The 17,964-nt window shown below is 53.5% G+C and overlaps 43 non-coding genes across 43 annotated transcripts; 8 read left to right on the top strand and 35 right to left on the bottom strand.

Moving 5' to 3' along the window:
- Positions 1 to 26: 26 nt before the first annotated feature.
- Positions 27 to 108, bottom strand: trnal-aag (transfer RNA leucine (anticodon AAG)). The gene has a single exon. It is a non-coding gene; the product is annotated as a tRNA-Leu (tRNA).
- Positions 109 to 589: 481 nt separating this feature from the next.
- On the bottom strand, positions 590 to 671 carry trnal-uag (transfer RNA leucine (anticodon UAG)). The gene has a single exon. It is a non-coding gene; the product is annotated as a tRNA-Leu (tRNA).
- A 208-nt stretch (positions 672 to 879) lies between these two features.
- On the bottom strand, positions 880 to 951 carry trnam-cau (transfer RNA methionine (anticodon CAU)). The gene has a single exon. It is a non-coding gene; the product is annotated as a tRNA-Met (tRNA).
- A 320-nt stretch (positions 952 to 1,271) lies between these two features.
- Positions 1,272 to 1,353, bottom strand: trnas-gcu (transfer RNA serine (anticodon GCU)). The gene has a single exon. It is a non-coding gene; the product is annotated as a tRNA-Ser (tRNA).
- Positions 1,354 to 1,500: 147 nt separating this feature from the next.
- trnaa-agc (transfer RNA alanine (anticodon AGC)) lies at positions 1,501 to 1,573 on the top strand. Its single transcript has one exon. It is a non-coding gene; the product is annotated as a tRNA-Ala (tRNA).
- Positions 1,574 to 2,112: 539 nt separating this feature from the next.
- trnal-aag (transfer RNA leucine (anticodon AAG)) lies at positions 2,113 to 2,194 on the bottom strand. Its single transcript has one exon. It is a non-coding gene; the product is annotated as a tRNA-Leu (tRNA).
- A 481-nt stretch (positions 2,195 to 2,675) lies between these two features.
- On the bottom strand, positions 2,676 to 2,757 carry trnal-uag (transfer RNA leucine (anticodon UAG)). The gene has a single exon. It is a non-coding gene; the product is annotated as a tRNA-Leu (tRNA).
- A 208-nt stretch (positions 2,758 to 2,965) lies between these two features.
- On the bottom strand, positions 2,966 to 3,037 carry trnam-cau (transfer RNA methionine (anticodon CAU)). The gene has a single exon. It is a non-coding gene; the product is annotated as a tRNA-Met (tRNA).
- Positions 3,038 to 3,357: 320 nt separating this feature from the next.
- trnas-gcu (transfer RNA serine (anticodon GCU)) lies at positions 3,358 to 3,439 on the bottom strand. Its single transcript has one exon. It is a non-coding gene; the product is annotated as a tRNA-Ser (tRNA).
- Positions 3,440 to 3,586: 147 nt separating this feature from the next.
- Positions 3,587 to 3,659, top strand: trnaa-agc (transfer RNA alanine (anticodon AGC)). The gene has a single exon. It is a non-coding gene; the product is annotated as a tRNA-Ala (tRNA).
- A 549-nt stretch (positions 3,660 to 4,208) lies between these two features.
- On the bottom strand, positions 4,209 to 4,290 carry trnal-aag (transfer RNA leucine (anticodon AAG)). Its single transcript has one exon. It is a non-coding gene; the product is annotated as a tRNA-Leu (tRNA).
- Positions 4,291 to 4,771: 481 nt separating this feature from the next.
- On the bottom strand, positions 4,772 to 4,853 carry trnal-uag (transfer RNA leucine (anticodon UAG)). Its single transcript has one exon. It is a non-coding gene; the product is annotated as a tRNA-Leu (tRNA).
- A 208-nt stretch (positions 4,854 to 5,061) lies between these two features.
- On the bottom strand, positions 5,062 to 5,133 carry trnam-cau (transfer RNA methionine (anticodon CAU)). Its single transcript has one exon. It is a non-coding gene; the product is annotated as a tRNA-Met (tRNA).
- Positions 5,134 to 5,453: 320 nt separating this feature from the next.
- Positions 5,454 to 5,535, bottom strand: trnas-gcu (transfer RNA serine (anticodon GCU)). Its single transcript has one exon. It is a non-coding gene; the product is annotated as a tRNA-Ser (tRNA).
- A 147-nt stretch (positions 5,536 to 5,682) lies between these two features.
- trnaa-agc (transfer RNA alanine (anticodon AGC)) lies at positions 5,683 to 5,755 on the top strand. Its single transcript has one exon. It is a non-coding gene; the product is annotated as a tRNA-Ala (tRNA).
- A 549-nt stretch (positions 5,756 to 6,304) lies between these two features.
- Positions 6,305 to 6,386, bottom strand: trnal-aag (transfer RNA leucine (anticodon AAG)). Its single transcript has one exon. It is a non-coding gene; the product is annotated as a tRNA-Leu (tRNA).
- Positions 6,387 to 6,867: 481 nt separating this feature from the next.
- trnal-uag (transfer RNA leucine (anticodon UAG)) lies at positions 6,868 to 6,949 on the bottom strand. The gene has a single exon. It is a non-coding gene; the product is annotated as a tRNA-Leu (tRNA).
- A 208-nt stretch (positions 6,950 to 7,157) lies between these two features.
- trnam-cau (transfer RNA methionine (anticodon CAU)) lies at positions 7,158 to 7,229 on the bottom strand. Its single transcript has one exon. It is a non-coding gene; the product is annotated as a tRNA-Met (tRNA).
- Positions 7,230 to 7,549: 320 nt separating this feature from the next.
- On the bottom strand, positions 7,550 to 7,631 carry trnas-gcu (transfer RNA serine (anticodon GCU)). The gene has a single exon. It is a non-coding gene; the product is annotated as a tRNA-Ser (tRNA).
- A 147-nt stretch (positions 7,632 to 7,778) lies between these two features.
- trnaa-agc (transfer RNA alanine (anticodon AGC)) lies at positions 7,779 to 7,851 on the top strand. The gene has a single exon. It is a non-coding gene; the product is annotated as a tRNA-Ala (tRNA).
- Positions 7,852 to 8,400: 549 nt separating this feature from the next.
- On the bottom strand, positions 8,401 to 8,482 carry trnal-aag (transfer RNA leucine (anticodon AAG)). Its single transcript has one exon. It is a non-coding gene; the product is annotated as a tRNA-Leu (tRNA).
- A 481-nt stretch (positions 8,483 to 8,963) lies between these two features.
- trnal-uag (transfer RNA leucine (anticodon UAG)) lies at positions 8,964 to 9,045 on the bottom strand. Its single transcript has one exon. It is a non-coding gene; the product is annotated as a tRNA-Leu (tRNA).
- Positions 9,046 to 9,253: 208 nt separating this feature from the next.
- Positions 9,254 to 9,325, bottom strand: trnam-cau (transfer RNA methionine (anticodon CAU)). The gene has a single exon. It is a non-coding gene; the product is annotated as a tRNA-Met (tRNA).
- Positions 9,326 to 9,645: 320 nt separating this feature from the next.
- Positions 9,646 to 9,727, bottom strand: trnas-gcu (transfer RNA serine (anticodon GCU)). Its single transcript has one exon. It is a non-coding gene; the product is annotated as a tRNA-Ser (tRNA).
- Positions 9,728 to 9,874: 147 nt separating this feature from the next.
- On the top strand, positions 9,875 to 9,947 carry trnaa-agc (transfer RNA alanine (anticodon AGC)). Its single transcript has one exon. It is a non-coding gene; the product is annotated as a tRNA-Ala (tRNA).
- A 549-nt stretch (positions 9,948 to 10,496) lies between these two features.
- On the bottom strand, positions 10,497 to 10,578 carry trnal-aag (transfer RNA leucine (anticodon AAG)). Its single transcript has one exon. It is a non-coding gene; the product is annotated as a tRNA-Leu (tRNA).
- Positions 10,579 to 11,059: 481 nt separating this feature from the next.
- Positions 11,060 to 11,141, bottom strand: trnal-uag (transfer RNA leucine (anticodon UAG)). The gene has a single exon. It is a non-coding gene; the product is annotated as a tRNA-Leu (tRNA).
- Positions 11,142 to 11,349: 208 nt separating this feature from the next.
- On the bottom strand, positions 11,350 to 11,421 carry trnam-cau (transfer RNA methionine (anticodon CAU)). The gene has a single exon. It is a non-coding gene; the product is annotated as a tRNA-Met (tRNA).
- Positions 11,422 to 11,741: 320 nt separating this feature from the next.
- On the bottom strand, positions 11,742 to 11,823 carry trnas-gcu (transfer RNA serine (anticodon GCU)). Its single transcript has one exon. It is a non-coding gene; the product is annotated as a tRNA-Ser (tRNA).
- A 147-nt stretch (positions 11,824 to 11,970) lies between these two features.
- On the top strand, positions 11,971 to 12,043 carry trnaa-agc (transfer RNA alanine (anticodon AGC)). The gene has a single exon. It is a non-coding gene; the product is annotated as a tRNA-Ala (tRNA).
- A 539-nt stretch (positions 12,044 to 12,582) lies between these two features.
- On the bottom strand, positions 12,583 to 12,664 carry trnal-aag (transfer RNA leucine (anticodon AAG)). Its single transcript has one exon. It is a non-coding gene; the product is annotated as a tRNA-Leu (tRNA).
- A 481-nt stretch (positions 12,665 to 13,145) lies between these two features.
- trnal-uag (transfer RNA leucine (anticodon UAG)) lies at positions 13,146 to 13,227 on the bottom strand. The gene has a single exon. It is a non-coding gene; the product is annotated as a tRNA-Leu (tRNA).
- Positions 13,228 to 13,435: 208 nt separating this feature from the next.
- On the bottom strand, positions 13,436 to 13,507 carry trnam-cau (transfer RNA methionine (anticodon CAU)). Its single transcript has one exon. It is a non-coding gene; the product is annotated as a tRNA-Met (tRNA).
- Positions 13,508 to 13,827: 320 nt separating this feature from the next.
- trnas-gcu (transfer RNA serine (anticodon GCU)) lies at positions 13,828 to 13,909 on the bottom strand. The gene has a single exon. It is a non-coding gene; the product is annotated as a tRNA-Ser (tRNA).
- A 147-nt stretch (positions 13,910 to 14,056) lies between these two features.
- Positions 14,057 to 14,129, top strand: trnaa-agc (transfer RNA alanine (anticodon AGC)). The gene has a single exon. It is a non-coding gene; the product is annotated as a tRNA-Ala (tRNA).
- Positions 14,130 to 14,678: 549 nt separating this feature from the next.
- On the bottom strand, positions 14,679 to 14,760 carry trnal-aag (transfer RNA leucine (anticodon AAG)). The gene has a single exon. It is a non-coding gene; the product is annotated as a tRNA-Leu (tRNA).
- A 481-nt stretch (positions 14,761 to 15,241) lies between these two features.
- On the bottom strand, positions 15,242 to 15,323 carry trnal-uag (transfer RNA leucine (anticodon UAG)). Its single transcript has one exon. It is a non-coding gene; the product is annotated as a tRNA-Leu (tRNA).
- Positions 15,324 to 15,531: 208 nt separating this feature from the next.
- Positions 15,532 to 15,603, bottom strand: trnam-cau (transfer RNA methionine (anticodon CAU)). The gene has a single exon. It is a non-coding gene; the product is annotated as a tRNA-Met (tRNA).
- A 320-nt stretch (positions 15,604 to 15,923) lies between these two features.
- Positions 15,924 to 16,005, bottom strand: trnas-gcu (transfer RNA serine (anticodon GCU)). Its single transcript has one exon. It is a non-coding gene; the product is annotated as a tRNA-Ser (tRNA).
- Positions 16,006 to 16,152: 147 nt separating this feature from the next.
- On the top strand, positions 16,153 to 16,225 carry trnaa-agc (transfer RNA alanine (anticodon AGC)). Its single transcript has one exon. It is a non-coding gene; the product is annotated as a tRNA-Ala (tRNA).
- Positions 16,226 to 16,764: 539 nt separating this feature from the next.
- Positions 16,765 to 16,846, bottom strand: trnal-aag (transfer RNA leucine (anticodon AAG)). The gene has a single exon. It is a non-coding gene; the product is annotated as a tRNA-Leu (tRNA).
- Positions 16,847 to 17,327: 481 nt separating this feature from the next.
- trnal-uag (transfer RNA leucine (anticodon UAG)) lies at positions 17,328 to 17,409 on the bottom strand. The gene has a single exon. It is a non-coding gene; the product is annotated as a tRNA-Leu (tRNA).
- A 208-nt stretch (positions 17,410 to 17,617) lies between these two features.
- trnam-cau (transfer RNA methionine (anticodon CAU)) lies at positions 17,618 to 17,689 on the bottom strand. Its single transcript has one exon. It is a non-coding gene; the product is annotated as a tRNA-Met (tRNA).
- Between the last annotated feature and the right edge of the window lie 275 nt (positions 17,690 to 17,964).

Below are 17,964 nucleotides of genomic sequence, written 5' to 3'. Positions count from 1 at the left end.
GGTCATCTCCCAAGGAGAAGGCCTCATGGCAGTGGTGGGATTTGAACCCACGCCTCCTGAGAGACTGGAGCCTTAATCCAGCGCCTTAGACCACTCGGCCACACTACCTTGCGCCGCCAAACTAGGCCTGGGAGGAGTGTGGGGCAGGCTGTCTTGGGAAGTTTCATCAGTGAGCGGGAACTTGGAGCTTGGGTCAACACGGGGGGGTCAAACATTGATTTTGCCCAGGCAAATCATGGAGCAAAAAGCTTATTGGCTTAAGCTTTTCATCAGCTCAGTTTTGACTTGTACCTGCATGAGCCAGGGGAAAAAGTTCACCGCAAGTTGTTCAACTAGCTTGTGGCACATTTCCCGAGGTTCCAGAGCTTTTGTGACACACTCTGACTGGGGACAATCGGCATGGCTGCAGTGTACACCAATCACCCCAGTGTCCTTGACTCTGGGATCAAGGGACTTGGCTTCGATTAGCTCTTGTCCAATGAATCTGCTCTCTCTTACTGTAGGTGATATCAGGAGGCACCGCAGTTCTCGGGCCAAGAGTGTACACTGGCAAAGCCAGTGCCCTGTGGAGACAGTTAGGGCGGTCAAATGGCAGTGGTGGGATTTGAACCCACGCCTCCTGAGAGACTGGAGCCTAAATCCAGCGCCTTAGACCACTCGGCCACACTACCCTCCTGCGTGCAGGGGGACTGTTGCGCAGAGTATCTTGAGATGTTTCACTGCTGAGCAGGAGGTTGCAAGTAGCGGCAGAGGTTGCAAGTAGCTGCAATCAAAGTTCATTCAGCTGCAGCACCGTTGCCTGTCATGTGCAAAACACAATTGACGGGGTCTGACTCAAAGGACACGGCACGGAGCCAAAGTGGAGGCTGCCCACTCAGATAGCAGAGGATGGTTTCGATCCATCGACCTCTGGGTTATGGGCCCAGCACGCTTCCGCTGCGCCACTCTGCTCTGCTCTCTAGAGGCTCTGGGCCACCCGCCTTGCTGCTGCTGTGTGATTTTCTTTTTTTCACTGAGAAGGGGAAGATCAAAAGAGGCCTACAAACAGACTGGTGCGGTAGAGCTCAAGGAACACAGCGGCCCCCATTTCTGACCTGCCTTAGCTCCTGTTAACTTGCAAAGTAGAGGCTGGCCGGTTGTTTGGCAGAAGACAGTGCTCCTACAACAGCGCAAGAGTGGAAGATTCCACAGGTGGTGCGGATGGGCTCCAGAAAAGCCAGCGGGCATCAAGCACCCAGCTCTTCTGTTGACACGCCAGCATAAAGTCTGCGCGACGAGGATGGGATTCGAACCCACGCGTGCAGAGCACAATGGATTAGCAGTCCATCGCCTTAACCACTCGGCCACCTCGTCAACGAGGGCCCTGCAAATTCAGAGCAACGCACGTGGCTTTTATTTTTTCTTTTCTCTTCTCCTCTCTTCTTTTCTCTTCACCACAACACAAGGAAGCTTGAAGCTCACTGGCATTTTGCCACACTGCCTGGACAGCACATGCACTGTGGGGAATTAGCTCAAATGGTAGAGCGCTCGCTTAGCATGCGAGAGGTAGCGGGATCGATGCCCGCATTCTCCAGGAGACTTGATTTTACTTTGCTTTGCTGCCCTACCAGACAAGAAGGCCTGGTGTGAAGAAACTTGAGACACTGGACGTGGGCTGGATGGACAGAAAGAAATGCTGCGCTTTGAGTCAGCAAATACTTTGTGCTGAGTCACGAGGCTTCCTGAAATGATCTTGCCCACTCAAGCAGTAGAGCACCGTTTGGTCATGCTTCTGAGACAGGTCCTGGGCTTTTCGCGTTCCCCACCGCACTTGGCCCCTGGTTGTGTTGATGTGCCATGGAAACGGGAATCCGTCCTGCTGGAGCGGCTGTTTTCCCTGCATTGGGTCGATTCCAGAGGCCAGAGAAAGTCCCAAAAAGGTGGCAGCAGTCACAATTTGATCAGCCCTAGCATGGTGTGCCCTGTCCCTGACTCTCTCTCCCTCTGCTGTCCTGCCAGACACTGAGGAGCCAAAAGGTTGCGCTGCTGGAGAGAAGCCTGAAACGGTCCAAGTGCTGACCTTTTGAAGAGGGCAAATTTTTGGACAGGTCATCTCCCAAGGAGAAGGCCTCATGGCAGTGGTGGGATTTGAACCCACGCCTCCTGAGAGACTGGAGCCTTAATCCAGCGCCTTAGACCACTCGGCCACACTACCTTGCGCCGCCAAAGTAGGCCTGGGAGGAGTGTGGGGCAGGCTGTCTTGGGAAGTTTCATCAGTGAGCGGGAACTTGGAGCTTGGGTCAACACGGGGGGGTCAAACATTGATTTTGCCCAGGCAAATCATGGAGCAAAAAGCTTATTGGCTTAAGCTTTTCATCAGCTCAGTTTTGACTTGTACTTGCATGAGCCAGGGGAAAAAGTTCACCGCAAGTTGTTCAACTAGCTTGTGGCACATTTCCCGAGGTTCCAGAGCTTTTGTGACACACTCTGACTGGGGACCATCGGCATGGCTGCAGTGTACACCAATCACCCCAGTGTCCTTGACTCTGGGATCAAGGGACTTGGCTTCGATTAGCTCTTGTCCAATGAATCTGCTCTCTCTTACTGTAGGTGATATCAGGAGGCACCGCAGTTCTCGGGCCAAGAGTGTACACTGGCAAAGCCAGTGCCCTGTGGAGACAGTTAGGGCGGTCAAATGGCAGTGGTGGGATTTGAACCCACGCCTCCTGAGAGACTGGAGCCTAAATCCAGCGCCTTAGACCACTCGGCCACACTACCCTCCTGCGTGCAGGGGGACTGTTGCGCAGAGTATCTTGAGATGTTTCACTACTGAGCAGGAGGTTGCAAGTAGCGGCAGAGGTTGCAAGTAGCTGCAATCAAAGTTCATTCAGCTGAAGCACCGTTGCCTGTCATGTGCAAAACACAATTGACGGGGTCTGACTCAAAGGATACGGCACGGAGCCAAAGTGGAGGCTGCCCATTCAGATAGCAGAGGATGGTTTCGATCCATCGACCTCTGGGTTATGGGCCCAGCACGCTTCCGCTGCGCCACTCTGCTCTGCTCTCTAGAGGCTCTGGGCCACCCGCCTTGCTGCTGCTGTGTGATTTTCTTTTTTTCACTGAGAAGGGGAAGATCAAAAGAGGCCTACAAACAGACTGGTGCGGTAGAGCTCAAGGAACACAGCGGCCCCCATTTCTGACCTGCCTTAGCTCCTGTTAACTTGCAAAGAAGAGGCTGGCCGGTTGTTTGGCAGAAGACAGTGCTCCTACAACAGCGCAAGAGTGGAAGATTCCACAGGTGGTGCGGATGGGCTCCAGAAAAGCCAGCGGGAATCTAGCACCCAGCTCATCTGTTGACACGCCAGCATAAAGTCTGCGCGACGAGGATGGGATTCGAACCCACGCGTGCAGAGCACAATGGATTAGCAGTCCATCGCCTTAACCACTCGGCCACCTCGTCAACGAGGGCCCTGCAAATTCAGAGCAACGCACGTGGCTTTTATTTTTTCTTTTCTCTTCTCCTCTCTTCTTTTCTCTTCACCACAACACAAGGAAGCTTGAAGCTCACTGGCATTTTGCCACACTGCCTGGACAGCACATGCACTGTGGGGAATTAGCTCAAATGGTAGAGCGCTCGCTTAGCATGCGAGAGGTAGCGGGATCGATGCCCGCATTCTCCAGGAGACTTGATTTTACTTTGCTTTGCTTTGCTTTGCTGCCCTACCAGACAAGAAGGCCTGGTGTGAAGAAACTTGAGACACTGGACGTGGGCTGGATGGACAGAAAGAAATGCTGCGCTTTGAGTCAGCAAATACTTTGTGCTGAGTCACGAGGCTTCCTGAAATGATCTTGCCCACTCAAGCAGTAGAGCACCGTTTGGTCATGCTTCTGAGACAGGTCCTGGGCTTTTCGCGTTCCCCACCGCACTTGGCCCCTGGTTGTGTTGATGTGCCATGGAAACGGGAATCCGTCCTGCTGGAGCGGCTGTTTTCCCTGCATTGGGTCGATTCCAGAGGCCAGAGAAAGTCCCAAAAAGGTGGCAGCAGTCACAATTTGATCAGCCTTAGCATGGTGTGCCCTGTCCCTGACTCTCTCTCCCTCTGCTGTCCTGCCAGACACTGAGGAGCCAAAAGGTTGCGCTGCTGGAGAGAAGCCTGAAACGGTCCAAGTGCTGACCTTTTGAAGAGGGCAAATTTTTGGACAGGTCATCTCCCAAGGAGAAGGCCTCATGGCAGTGGTGGGATTTGAACCCACGCCTCCTGAGAGACTGGAGCCTTAATCCAGCGCCTTAGACCACTCGGCCACACTACCTTGCGCCGCCAAACTAGGCCTGGGAGGAGTGTGGGGCAGGCTGTCTTGGGAAGTTTCATCAGTGAGCGGGAACTTGGAGCTTGGGTCAACACGGGGGGGTCAAACATTGATTTTGCCCAGGCAAATCATGGAGCAAAAAGCTTATTGGCTTAAGCTTTTCATCAGCTCAGTTTTGACTTGTACCTGCATGAGCCAGGGGAAAAAGTTCACCGCAAGTTGTTCAACTAGCTTGTGGCACATTTCCCGAGGTTCCAGAGCTTTTGTGACACACTCTGACTGGGGACAATCGGCATGGCTGCAGTGTACACCAATCACCCCAGTGTCCTTGACTCTGGGATCAAGGGACTTGGCTTCGATTAGCTCTTGTCCAATGAATCTGCTCTCTCTTACTGTAGGTGATATCAGGAGGCACCGCAGTTCTCGGGCCAAGAGTGTACACTGGCAAAGCCAGTGCCCTGTGGAGACAGTTAGGGCGGTCAAATGGCAGTGGTGGGATTTGAACCCACGCCTCCTGAGAGACTGGAGCCTAAATCCAGCGCCTTAGACCACTCGGCCACACTACCCTCCTGCGTGCAGGGGGACTGTTGCGCAGAGTATCTTGAGATGTTTCACTGCTGAGCAGGAGGTTGCAAGTAGCGGCAGAGGTTGCAAGTAGCTGCAATCAAAGTTCATTCAGCTGCAGCACCGTTGCCTGTCATGTGCAAAACACAATTGACGGGGTCTGACTCAAAGGACACGGCACGGAGCCAAAGTGGAGGCTGCCCACTCAGATAGCAGAGGATGGTTTCGATCCATCGACCTCTGGGTTATGGGCCCAGCACGCTTCCGCTGCGCCACTCTGCTCTGCTCTCTAGAGGCTCTGGGCCACCCGCCTTGCTGCTGCTGTGTGATTTTCTTTTTTTCACTGAGAAGGGGAAGATCAAAAGAGGCCTACAAACAGACTGGTGCGGTAGAGCTCAAGGAACACAGCGGCCCCCATTTCTGACCTGCCTTAGCTCCTGTTAACTTGCAAAGTAGAGGCTGGCCGGTTGTTTGGCAGAAGACAGTGCTCCTACAACAGCGCAAGAGTGGAAGATTCCACAGGTGGTGCGGATGGGCTCCAGAAAAGCCAGCGGGCATCAAGCACCCAGCTCTTCTGTTGACACGCCAGCATAAAGTCTGCGCGACGAGGATGGGATTCGAACCCACGCGTGCAGAGCACAATGGATTAGCAGTCCATCGCCTTAACCACTCGGCCACCTCGTCAACGAGGGCCCTGCAAATTCAGAGCAACGCACGTGGCTTTTATTTTTTCTTTTCTCTTCTCCTCTCTTCTTTTCTCTTCACCACAACACAAGGAAGCTTGAAGCTCACTGGCATTTTGCCACACTGCCTGGACAGCACATGCACTGTGGGGAATTAGCTCAAATGGTAGAGCGCTCGCTTAGCATGCGAGAGGTAGCGGGATCGATGCCCGCATTCTCCAGGAGACTTGATTTTACTTTGCTTTGCTTTGCTTTGCTGCCCTACCAGACAAGAAGGCCTGGTGTGAAGAAACTTGAGACACTGGACGTGGGCTGGATGGACAGAAAGAAATGCTGCGCTTTGAGTCAGCAAATACTTTGTGCTGAGTCACGAGGCTTCCTGAAATGATCTTGCCCACTCAAGCAGTAGAGCACCGTTTGGTCATGCTTCTGAGACAGGTCCTGGGCTTTTCGCGTTCCCCACCGCACTTGGCCCCTGGTTGTGTTGATGTGCCATGGAAACGGGAATCCGTCCTGCTGGAGCGGCTGTTTTCCCTGCATTGGGTCGATTCCAGAGGCCAGAGAAAGTCCCAAAAAGGTGGCAGCAGTCACAATTTGATCAGCCTTAGCATGGTGTGCCCTGTCCCTGACTCTCTCTCCCTCTGCTGTCCTGCCAGACACTGAGGAGCCAAAAGGTTGCGCTGCTGGAGAGAAGCCTGAAACGGTCCAAGTGCTGACCTTTTGAAGAGGGCAAATTTTTGGACAGGTCATCTCCCAAGGAGAAGGCCTCATGGCAGTGGTGGGATTTGAACCCACGCCTCCTGAGAGACTGGAGCCTTAATCCAGCGCCTTAGACCACTCGGCCACACTACCTTGCGCCGCCAAACTAGGCCTGGGAGGAGTGTGGGGCAGGCTGTCTTGGGAAGTTTCATCAGTGAGCGGGAACTTGGAGCTTGGGTCAACACGGGGGGGTCAAACATTGATTTTGCCCAGGCAAATCATGGAGCAAAAAGCTTATTGGCTTAAGCTTTTCATCAGCTCAGTTTTGACTTGTACCTGCATGAGCCAGGGGAAAAAGTTCACCGCAAGTTGTTCAACTAGCTTGTGGCACATTTCCCGAGGTTCCAGAGCTTTTGTGACACACTCTGACTGGGGACAATCGGCATGGCTGCAGTGTACACCAATCACCCCAGTGTCCTTGACTCTGGGATCAAGGGACTTGGCTTCGATTAGCTCTTGTCCAATGAATCTGCTCTCTCTTACTGTAGGTGATATCAGGAGGCACCGCAGTTCTCGGGCCAAGAGTGTACACTGGCAAAGCCAGTGCCCTGTGGAGACAGTTAGGGCGGTCAAATGGCAGTGGTGGGATTTGAACCCACGCCTCCTGAGAGACTGGAGCCTAAATCCAGCGCCTTAGACCACTCGGCCACACTACCCTCCTGCGTGCAGGGGGACTGTTGCGCAGAGTATCTTGAGATGTTTCACTGCTGAGCAGGAGGTTGCAAGTAGCGGCAGAGGTTGCAAGTAGCTGCAATCAAAGTTCATTCAGCTGCAGCACCGTTGCCTGTCATGTGCAAAACACAATTGACGGGGTCTGACTCAAAGGACACGGCACGGAGCCAAAGTGGAGGCTGCCCACTCAGATAGCAGAGGATGGTTTCGATCCATCGACCTCTGGGTTATGGGCCCAGCACGCTTCCGCTGCGCCACTCTGCTCTGCTCTCTAGAGGCTCTGGGCCACCCGCCTTGCTGCTGCTGTGTGATTTTCTTTTTTTCACTGAGAAGGGGAAGATCAAAAGAGGCCTACAAACAGACTGGTGCGGTAGAGCTCAAGGAACACAGCGGCCCCCATTTCTGACCTGCCTTAGCTCCTGTTAACTTGCAAAGTAGAGGCTGGCCGGTTGTTTGGCAGAAGACAGTGCTCCTACAACAGCGCAAGAGTGGAAGATTCCACAGGTGGTGCGGATGGGCTCCAGAAAAGCCAGCGGGCATCAAGCACCCAGCTCTTCTGTTGACACGCCAGCATAAAGTCTGCGCGACGAGGATGGGATTCGAACCCACGCGTGCAGAGCACAATGGATTAGCAGTCCATCGCCTTAACCACTCGGCCACCTCGTCAACGAGGGCCCTGCAAATTCAGAGCAACGCACGTGGCTTTTATTTTTTCTTTTCTCTTCTCCTCTCTTCTTTTCTCTTCACCACAACACAAGGAAGCTTGAAGCTCACTGGCATTTTGCCACACTGCCTGGACAGCACATGCACTGTGGGGAATTAGCTCAAATGGTAGAGCGCTCGCTTAGCATGCGAGAGGTAGCGGGATCGATGCCCGCATTCTCCAGGAGACTTGATTTTACTTTGCTTTGCTTTGCTTTGCTGCCCTACCAGACAAGAAGGCCTGGTGTGAAGAAACTTGAGACACTGGACGTGGGCTGGATGGACAGAAAGAAATGCTGCGCTTTGAGTCAGCAAATACTTTGTGCTGAGTCACGAGGCTTCCTGAAATGATCTTGCCCACTCAAGCAGTAGAGCACCGTTTGGTCATGCTTCTGAGACAGGTCCTGGGCTTTTTGCGTTCCCCACCGCACTTGGCCCCTGGTTGTGTTGATGTGCCATGGAAACGGGAATCCGTCCTGCTGGAGCGGCTGTTTTCCCTGCATTGGGTCGATTCCAGAGGCCAGAGAAAGTCCCAAAAAGGTGGCAGCAGTCACAATTTGTTCAGCCCTAGCATGGTGTGCCCTGTCCCTGACTCTCTCTCCCTCTGCTGTCCTGCCAGACACTGAGGAGCCAAAAGGTGGCGCTGCTGGAGAGAAGCCTGAAACGGTCCAAGTGCTGACCTTTTGAAGAGGGCAAATTTTTGGACAGGTCATCTCCCAAGGAGAAGGCCTCATGGCAGTGGTGGGATTTGAACCCACGCCTCCTGAGAGACTGGAGCCTTAATCCAGCGCCTTAGACCACTCGGCCACACTACCTTGCGCCGCCAAAGTAGGCCTGGGAGGAGTGTGGGGCAGGCTGTCTTGGGAAGTTTCATCAGTGAGCGGGAACTTGGAGCTTGGGTCAACACGGGGGGGTCAAACATTGATTTTGCCCAGGCAAATCATGGAGCAAAAAGCGTATTGGCTTAAGCTTTTCATCAGCTCAGTTTTGACTTGTACTTGCATGAGCCAGGGGAAAAAGTTCACCGCAAGTTGTTCAACTAGCTTGTGGCACATTTCCCGAGGTTCCAGAGCTTTTGTGACACACTCTGACTGGGGACCATCGGCATGGCTGCAGTGTACACCAATCACCCCAGTGTCCTTGACTCTGGGATCAAGGGACTTGGCTTCGATTAGCTCTTGTCCAATGAATCTGCTCTCTCTTACTGTAGGTGATATCAGGAGGCACCGCAGTTCTCGGGCCAAGAGTGTACACTGGCAAAGCCAGTGCCCTGTGGAGACAGTTAGGGCGGTCAAATGGCAGTGGTGGGATTTGAACCCACGCCTCCTGAGAGACTGGAGCCTAAATCCAGCGCCTTAGACCACTCGGCCACACTACCCTCCTGCGTGCAGGGGGACTGTTGCGCAGAGTATCTTGAGATGTTTCACTGCTGAGCAGGAGGTTGCAAGTAGCGGCAGAGGTTGCAAGTAGCTGCAATCAAAGTTCATTCAGCTGCAGCACCGTTGCCTGTCATGTGCAAAACACAATTGACGGGGTCTGACTCAAAGGACACGGCACGGAGCCAAAGTGGAGGCTGCCCACTCAGATAGCAGAGGATGGTTTCGATCCATCGACCTCTGGGTTATGGGCCCAGCACGCTTCCGCTGCGCCACTCTGCTCTGCTCTCTAGAGGCTCTGGGCCACCCGCCTTGCTGCTGCTGTGTGATTTTCTTTTTTTCACTGAGAAGGGGAAGATCAAAAGAGGCCTACAAACAGACTGGTGCGGTAGAGCTCAAGGAACACAGCGGCCCCCATTTCTGACCTGCCTTAGCTCCTGTTAACTTGCAAAGTAGAGGCTGGCCGGTTGTTTGGCAGAAGACAGTGCTCCTACAACAGCGCAAGAGTGGAAGATTCCACAGGTGGTGCGGATGGGCTCCAGAAAAGCCAGCGGGCATCAAGCACCCAGCTCTTCTGTTGACACGCCAGCATAAAGTCTGCGCGACGAGGATGGGATTCGAACCCACGCGTGCAGAGCACAATGGATTAGCAGTCCATCGCCTTAACCACTCGGCCACCTCGTCAACGAGGGCCCTGCAAATTCAGAGCAACGCACGTGGCTTTTATTTTTTCTTTTCTCTTCTCCTCTCTTCTTTTCTCTTCACCACAACACAAGGAAGCTTGAAGCTCACTGGCATTTTGCCACACTGCCTGGACAGCACATGCACTGTGGGGAATTAGCTCAAATGGTAGAGCGCTCGCTTAGCATGCGAGAGGTAGCGGGATCGATGCCCGCATTCTCCAGGAGACTTGATTTTACTTTGCTTTGCTTTGCTTTGCTGCCCTACCAGACAAGAAGGCCTGGTGTGAAGAAACTTGAGACACTGGACGTGGGCTGGATGGACAGAAAGAAATGCTGCGCTTTGAGTCAGCAAATACTTTGTGCTGAGTCACGAGGCTTCCTGAAATGATCTTGCCCACTCAAGCAGTAGAGCACCGTTTGGTCATGCTTCTGAGACAGGTCCTGGGCTTTTCGCGTTCCCCACCGCACTTGGCCCCTGGTTGTGTTGATGTGCCATGGAAACGGGAATCCGTCCTGCTGGAGCGGCTGTTTTCCCTGCATTGGGTCGATTCCAGAGGCCAGAGAAAGTCCCAAAAAGGTGGCAGCAGTCACAATTTGATCAGCCCTAGCATGGTGTGCCCTGTCCCTGACTCTCTCTCCCTCTGCTGTCCTGCCAGACACTGAGGAGCCAAAAGGTTGCGCTGCTGGAGAGAAGCCTGAAACGGTCCAAGTGCTGACCTTTTGAAGAGGGCAAATTTTTGGACAGGTCATCTCCCAAGGAGAAGGCCTCATGGCAGTGGTGGGATTTGAACCCACGCCTCCTGAGAGACTGGAGCCTTAATCCAGCGCCTTAGACCACTCGGCCACACTACCTTGCGCCGCCAAACTAGGCCTGGGAGGAGTGTGGGGCAGGCTGTCTTGGGAAGTTTCATCAGTGAGCGGGAACTTGGAGCTTGGGTCAACACGGGGGGGTCAAACATTGATTTTGCCCAGGCAAATCATGGAGCAAAAAGCTTATTGGCTTAAGCTTTTCATCAGCTCAGTTTTGACTTGTACCTGCATGAGCCAGGGGAAAAAGTTCACCGCAAGTTGTTCAACTAGCTTGTGGCACATTTCCCGAGGTTCCAGAGCTTTTGTGACACACTCTGACTGGGGACAATCGGCATGGCTGCAGTGTACACCAATCACCCCAGTGTCCTTGACTCTGGGATCAAGGGACTTGGCTTCGATTAGCTCTTGTCCAATGAATCTGCTCTCTCTTACTGTAGGTGATATCAGGAGGCACCGCAGTTCTCGGGCCAAGAGTGTACACTGGCAAAGCCAGTGCCCTGTGGAGACAGTTAGGGCGGTCAAATGGCAGTGGTGGGATTTGAACCCACGCCTCCTGAGAGACTGGAGCCTAAATCCAGCGCCTTAGACCACTCGGCCACACTACCCTCCTGCGTGCAGGGGGACTGTTGCGCAGAGTATCTTGAGATGTTTCACTGCTGAGCAGGAGGTTGCAAGTAGCGGCAGAGGTTGCAAGTAGCTGCAATCAAAGTTCATTCAGCTGCAGCACCGTTGCCTGTCATGTGCAAAACACAATTGACGGGGTCTGACTCAAAGGACACGGCACGGAGCCAAAGTGGAGGCTGCCCACTCAGATAGCAGAGGATGGTTTCGATCCATCGACCTCTGGGTTATGGGCCCAGCACGCTTCCGCTGCGCCACTCTGCTCTGCTCTCTAGAGGCTCTGGGCCACCCGCCTTGCTGCTGCTGTGTGATTTTCTTTTTTTCACTGAGAAGGGGAAGATCAAAAGAGGCCTACAAACAGACTGGTGCGGTAGAGCTCAAGGAACACAGCGGCCCCCATTTCTGACCTGCCTTAGCTCCTGTTAACTTGCAAAGTAGAGGCTGGCCGGTTGTTTGGCAGAAGACAGTGCTCCTACAACAGCGCAAGAGTGGAAGATTCCACAGGTGGTGCGGATGGGCTCCAGAAAAGCCAGCGGGCATCAAGCACCCAGCTCTTCTGTTGACACGCCAGCATAAAGTCTGCGCGACGAGGATGGGATTCGAACCCACGCGTGCAGAGCACAATGGATTAGCAGTCCATCGCCTTAACCACTCGGCCACCTCGTCAACGAGGGCCCTGCAAATTCAGAGCAACGCACGTGGCTTTTATTTTTTCTTTTCTCTTCTCCTCTCTTCTTTTCTCTTCACCACAACACAAGGAAGCTTGAAGCTCACTGGCATTTTGCCACACTGCCTGGACAGCACATGCACTGTGGGGAATTAGCTCAAATGGTAGAGCGCTCGCTTAGCATGCGAGAGGTAGCGGGATCGATGCCCGCATTCTCCAGGAGACTTGATTTTACTTTGCTTTGCTGCCCTACCAGACAAGAAGGCCTGGTGTGAAGAAACTTGAGACACTGGACGTGGGCTGGATGGACAGAAAGAAATGCTGCGCTTTGAGTCAGCAAATACTTTGTGCTGAGTCACGAGGCTTCCTGAAATGATCTTGCCCACTCAAGCAGTAGAGCACCGTTTGGTCATGCTTCTGAGACAGGTCCTGGGCTTTTCGCGTTCCCCACCGCACTTGGCCCCTGGTTGTGTTGATGTGCCATGGAAACGGGAATCCGTCCTGCTGGAGCGGCTGTTTTCCCTGCATTGGGTCGATTCCAGAGGCCAGAGAAAGTCCCAAAAAGGTGGCAGCAGTCACAATTTGATCAGCCCTAGCATGGTGTGCCCTGTCCCTGACTCTCTCTCCCTCTGCTGTCCTGCCAGACACTGAGGAGCCAAAAGGTTGCGCTGCTGGAGAGAAGCCTGAAACGGTCCAAGTGCTGACCTTTTGAAGAGGGCAAATTTTTGGACAGGTCATCTCCCAAGGAGAAGGCCTCATGGCAGTGGTGGGATTTGAACCCACGCCTCCTGAGAGACTGGAGCCTTAATCCAGCGCCTTAGACCACTCGGCCACACTACCTTGCGCCGCCAAAGTAGGCCTGGGAGGAGTGTGGGGCAGGCTGTCTTGGGAAGTTTCATCAGTGAGCGGGAACTTGGAGCTTGGGTCAACACGGGGGGGTCAAACATTGATTTTGCCCAGGCAAATCATGGAGCAAAAAGCTTATTGGCTTAAGCTTTTCATCAGCTCAGTTTTGACTTGTACCTGCATGAGCCAGGGGAAAAAGTTCACCGCAAGTTGTTCAACTAGCTTGTGGCACATTTCCCGAGGTTCCAGAGCTTTTGTGACACACTCTGACTGGGGACCATCGGCATGGCTGCAGTGTACACCAATCACCCCAGTGTCCTTGACTCTGGGATCAAGGGACTTGGCTTCGATTAGCTCTTGTCCAATGAATCTGCTCTCTCTTACTGTAGGTGATATCAGGAGGCACCGCAGTTCTCGGGCCAAGAGTGTACACTGGCAAAGCCAGTGCCCTGTGGAGACAGTTAGGGCGGTCAAATGGCAGTGGTGGGATTTGAACCCACGCCTCCTGAGAGACTGGAGCCTAAATCCAGCGCCTTAGACCACTCGGCCACACTACCCTCCTGCGTGCAGGGGGACTGTTGCGCAGAGTATCTTGAGATGTTTCACTGCTGAGCAGGAGGTTGCAAGTAGCGGCAGAGGTTGCAAGTAGCTGCAATCAAAGTTCATTCAGCTGCAGCACCGTTGCCTGTCATGTGCAAAACACAATTGACGGGGTCTGACTCAAAGGACACGGCACGGAGCCAAAGTGGAGGCTGCCCACTCAGATAGCAGAGGATGGTTTCGATCCATCGACCTCTGGGTTATGGGCCCAGCACGCTTCCGCTGCGCCACTCTGCTCTGCTCTCTAGAGGCTCTGGGCCACCCGCCTTGCTGCTGCTGTGTGATTTTCTTTTTTTCACTGAGAAGGGGAAGATCAAAAGAGGCCTACAAACAGACTGGTGCGGTAGAGCTCAAGGAACACAGCGGCCCCCATTTCTGACCTGCCTTAGCTCCTGTTAACTTGCAAAGTAGAGGCTGGCCGGTTGTTTGGCAGAAGACAGTGCTCCTACAACAGCGCAAGAGTGGAAGATTCCACAGGTGGTGCGGATGGGCTCCAGAAAAGCCAGCGGGCATCAAGCACCCAGCTCTTCTGTTGACACGCCAGCATAAAGTCTGCGCGACGAGGATGGGATTCGAACCCACGCGTGCAGAGCACAATGGATTAGCAGTCCATCGCCTTAACCACTCGGCCACCTCGTCAACGAGGGCCCTGCAAATTCAGAGCAACGCACGTGGCTTTTATTTTTTCTTTTCTCTTCTCCTCTCTTCTTTTCTCTTCACCACAACACAAGGAAGCTTGAAGCTCACTGGCATTTTGCCACACTGCCTGGACAGCACATGCACTGTGGGGAATTAGCTCAAATGGTAGAGCGCTCGCTTAGCATGCGAGAGGTAGCGGGATCGATGCCCGCATTCTCCAGGAGACTTGATTTTACTTTGCTTTGCTTTGCTTTGCTGCCCTACCAGACAAGAAGGCCTGGTGTGAAGAAACTTGAGACACTGGACGTGGGCTGGATGGACAGAAAGAAATGCTGCGCTTTGAGTCAGCAAATACTTTGTGCTGAGTCACGAGGCTTCCTGAAATGATCTTGCCCACTCAAGCAGTAGAGCACCGTTTGGTCATGCTTCTGAGACAGGTCCTGGGCTTTTCGCGTTCCCCACCGCACTTGGCCCCTGGTTGTGTTGATGTGCCATGGAAACGGGAATCCGTCCTGCTGGAGCGGCTGTTTTCCCTGCATTGGGTCGATTCCAGAGGCCAGAGAAAGTCCCAAAAAGGTGGCAGCAGTCACAATTTGATCAGCCCTAGCATGGTGTGCCCTGTCCCTGACTCTCTCTCCCTCTGCTGTCCTGCCAGACACTGAGGAGCCAAAAGGTTGCGCTGCTGGAGAGAAGCCTGAAACGGTCCAAGTGCTGACCTTTTGAAGAGGGCAAATTTTTGGACAGGTCATCTCCCAAGGAGAAGGCCTCATGGCAGTGGTGGGATTTGAACCCACGCCTCCTGAGAGACTGGAGCCTTAATCCAGCGCCTTAGACCACTCGGCCACACTACCTTGCGCCGCCAAAGTAGGCCTGGGAGGAGTGTGGGGCAGGCTGTCTTGGGAAGTTTCATCAGTGAGCGGGAACTTGGAGCTTGGGTCAACACGGGGGGGTCAAACATTGATTTTGCCCAGGCAAATCATGGAGCAAAAAGCTTATTGGCTTAAGCTTTTCATCAGCTCAGTTTTGACTTGTACCTGCATGAGCCAGGGGAAAAAGTTCACCGCAAGTTGTTCAACTAGCTTGTGGCACATTTCCCGAGGTTCCAGAGCTTTTGTGACACACTCTGACTGGGGACAATCGGCATGGCTGCAGTGTACACCAATCACCCCAGTGTCCTTGACTCTGGGATCAAGGGACTTGGCTTCGATTAGCTCTTGTCCAATGAATCTGCTCTCTCTTACTGTAGGTGATATCAGGAGGCACCGCAGTTCTCGGGCCAAGAGTGTACACTGGCAAAGCCAGTGCCCTGTGGAGACAGTTAGGGCGGTCAAATGGCAGTGGTGGGATTTGAACCCACGCCTCCTGAGAGACTGGAGCCTAAATCCAGCGCCTTAGACCACTCGGCCACACTACCCTCCTGCGTGCAGGGGGACTGTTGCGCAGAGTATCTTGAGATGTTTCACTGCTGAGCAGGAGGTTGCAAGTAGCGGCAGAGGTTGCAAGTAGCTGCAATCAAAGTTCATTCAGCTGCAGCACCGTTGCCTGTCATGTGCAAAACACAATTGACGGGGTCTGACTCAAAGGACACGGCACGGAGCCAAAGTGGAGGCTGCCCACTCAGATAGCAGAGGATGGTTTCGATCCATCGACCTCTGGGTTATGGGCCCAGCACGCTTCCGCTGCGCCACTCTGCTCTGCTCTCTAGAGGCTCTGGGCCACCCGCCTTGCTGCTGCTGTGTGATTTTCTTTTTTTCACTGAGAAGGGGAAGATCAAAAGAGGCCTACAAACAGACTGGTGCGGTAGAGCTCAAGGAACACAGCGGCCCCCATTTCTGACCTGCCTTAGCTCCTGTTAACTTGCAAAGTAGAGGCTGGCCGGTTGTTTGGCAGAAGACAGTGCTCCTACAACAGCGCAAGAGTGGAAGATTCCACAGGTGGTGCGGATGGGCTCCAGAAAAGCCAGCGGGCATCAAGCACCCAGCTCTTCTGTTGACACGCCAGCATAAAGTCTGCGCGACGAGGATGGGATTCGAACCCACGCGTGCAGAGCACAATGGATTAGCAGTCCATCGCCTTAACCACTCGGCCACCTCGTCAACGAGGGCCCTGCAAATTCAGAGCAACGCACGTGGCTTTTATTTTTTCTTTTCTCTTCTCCTCTCTTCTTTTCTCTTCACCACAACACAAGGAAGCTTGAAGCTCACTGGCATTTTGCCACACTGCCTGGACAGCACATGCACTGTGGGGAATTAGCTCAAATGGTAGAGCGCTCGCTTAGCATGCGAGAGGTAGCGGGATCGATGCCCGCATTCTCCAGGAGACTTGATTTTACTTTGCTTTGCTGCCCTACCAGACAAGAAGGCCTGGTGTGAAGAAACTTGAGACACTGGACGTGGGCTGGATGGACAGAAAGAAATGCTGCGCTTTGAGTCAGCAAATACTTTGTGCTGAGTCACGAGGCTTCCTGAAATGATCTTGCCCACTCAAGCAGTAGAGCACCGTTTGGTCATGCTTCTGAGACAGGTCCTGGGCTTTTCGCGTTCCCCACCGCACTTGGCCCCTGGTTGTGTTGATGTGCCATGGAAACGGGAATCCGTCCTGCTGGAGCGGCTGTTTTCCCTGCATTGGGTCGATTCCAGAGGCCAGAGAAAGTCCCAAAAAGGTGGCAGCAGTCACAATTTGATCAGCCCTAGCATGGTGTGCCCTGTCCCTGACTCTCTCTCCCTCTGCTGTCCTGCCAGACACTGAGGAGCCAAAAGGTTGCGCTGCTGGAGAGAAGCCTGAAACGGTCCAAGTGCTGACCTTTTGAAGAGGGCAAATTTTTGGACAGGTCATCTCCCAAGGAGAAGGCCTCATGGCAGTGGTGGGATTTGAACCCACGCCTCCTGAGAGACTGGAGCCTTAATCCAGCGCCTTAGACCACTCGGCCACACTACCTTGCGCCGCCAAAGTAGGCCTGGGAGGAGTGTGGGGCAGGCTGTCTTGGGAAGTTTCATCAGTGAGCGGGAACTTGGAGCTTGGGTCAACACGGGGGGGTCAAACATTGATTTTGCCCAGGCAAATCATGGAGCAAAAAGCTTATTGGCTTAAGCTTTTCATCAGCTCAGTTTTGACTTGTACTTGCATGAGCCAGGGGAAAAAGTTCACCGCAAGTTGTTCAACTAGCTTGTGGCACATTTCCCGAGGTTCCAGAGCTTTTGTGACACACTCTGACTGGGGACCATCGGCATGGCTGCAGTGTACACCAATCACCCCAGTGTCCTTGACTCTGGGATCAAGGGACTTGGCTTCGATTAGCTCTTGTCCAATGAATCTGCTCTCTCTTACTGTAGGTGATATCAGGAGGCACCGCAGTTCTCGGGCCAAGAGTGTACACTGGCAAAGCCAGTGCCCTGTGGAGACAGTTAGGGCGGTCAAATGGCAGTGGTGGGATTTGAAGCCACGCCTCCTGAGAGACTGGAGCCTAAATCCAGCGCCTTAGACCACTCGGCCACACTACCCTCCTGCGTGCAGGGGGACTGTTGCGCAGAGTATCTTGAGATGTTTCACTACTGAGCAGGAGGTTGCAAGTAGCGGCAGAGGTTGCAAGTAGCTGCAATCAAAGTTCATTCAGCTGAAGCACCGTTGCCTGTCATGTGCAAAACACAATTGACGGGGTCTGACTCAAAGGATACGGCACGGAGCCAAAGTGGAGGCTGCCCATTCAGATAGCAGAGGATGGTTTCGATCCATCGACCTCTGGGTTATGGGCCCAGCACGCTTCCGCTGCGCCACTCTGCTCTGCTCTCTAGAGGCTCTGGGCCACCCGCCTTGCTGCTGCTGTGTGATTTTCTTTTTTTCACTGAGAAGGGGAAGATCAAAAGAGGCCTACAAACAGACTGGTGCGGTAGAGCTCAAGGAACACAGCGGCCCCCATTTCTGACCTGCCTTAGCTCCTGTTAACTTGCAAAGAAGAGGCTGGCCGGTTGTTTGGCAGAAGACAGTGCTCCTACAACAGCGCAAGAGTGGAAGATTCCACAGGTGGTGCGGATGGGCTCCAGAAAAGCCAGCGGGAA

This window comes from Halichoeres trimaculatus, unplaced genomic scaffold (assembly GCF_033239565.1).
Source record: "Halichoeres trimaculatus isolate MK-OKI-2021-1 unplaced genomic scaffold, fHalTri1.1 fHalTri1_scaffold_7, whole genome shotgun sequence".
Lineage (NCBI taxonomy): Eukaryota > Metazoa > Chordata > Actinopteri > Labriformes > Labridae > Halichoeres > Halichoeres trimaculatus.
Note: the sequence above shows the minus strand (reverse complement) of the source record. Positions and strands in the feature narration are given on the sequence as shown.